The following is a 913-nucleotide window of genomic DNA, read 5'->3' as shown; positions in this document are numbered from 1 at the left end:
GAATGCCGTGACATAAATAAGAAAAGAAAGTTTCTAGGTGGAGCCTGGGGGAGACACGAGGTTTATTTATGGTCTGTTTGTTTCTCTTATACTATGGCATAGATGATAGGTTTTTTCCTTAGGGATTCAATTTGCAATATGCAAACTGGCAACTTTTTGTTAAAGAATTGAGCAGTTTAAACCTGATAGAAATCTTGATCAGAAGTGTTCTTTTCACCAGCATAGGTGGAAGATATCCTGGCAATAAATCTAAATATGTTTGCACAGATCCATCTGGCTAGGCAAATGGTTAGCAGGTGACAAATGAAATCAAAATGACAAGTAAAAATCAAAAGCCAGATGACAAATTCTCAGCTGTGATCTGGTTGTGCCTTTAAAAGGCCTGGAAGTAGTCGAATCTCCTTTCAGCCAACTAATCCTTAGCTTCAGTTGGTTGGAGTAGCAGGTTGCGAGCCCATGGTCAACGTTTTACGCTGGGGGGTAGATCAGGTGAGTGTGGGGTGGTCTGTGCCCAAGTAATGATCAAGTGACTGATGGAGACCACGGGCAGCTGGGGTAATTGAGGACATGTGTGACACTGCACTAGACTATGTTGGGACAAGAATCAGAGTGAAAAGACCCCAGAATGGCGAAACTATGACTGTATCTCTGTGACTCTGTCTCTCCTAACCTTCTGGCCAGTTCATGACTGAGAATCTGACCTTTAACTTAGGGGACCTGGGAGACTGCAAGAGATGTGTACTACATCATGTAGTCCGGATCCCAGGGTACTATTTCACATATAGCATTGGAATGTTGACAATAAAATGCACGGAATGTCTTACATGACTTTATTATGATGTAGTGTTATAAACAGTTACCTAAGTCTTTTTTTTTTACTTAAGTGATGCTCTTACAAGGCCAGGTATGGTCC

This window comes from Charadrius vociferus, unplaced genomic scaffold (genome assembly GCF_000708025.1).
Source record: "Charadrius vociferus isolate BGI_N301 unplaced genomic scaffold, ASM70802v2 scaffold134, whole genome shotgun sequence".
Taxonomy (NCBI): Eukaryota; Metazoa; Chordata; class Aves; order Charadriiformes; family Charadriidae; genus Charadrius; species Charadrius vociferus.
This window is presented reverse-complemented; position numbering follows the sequence as displayed.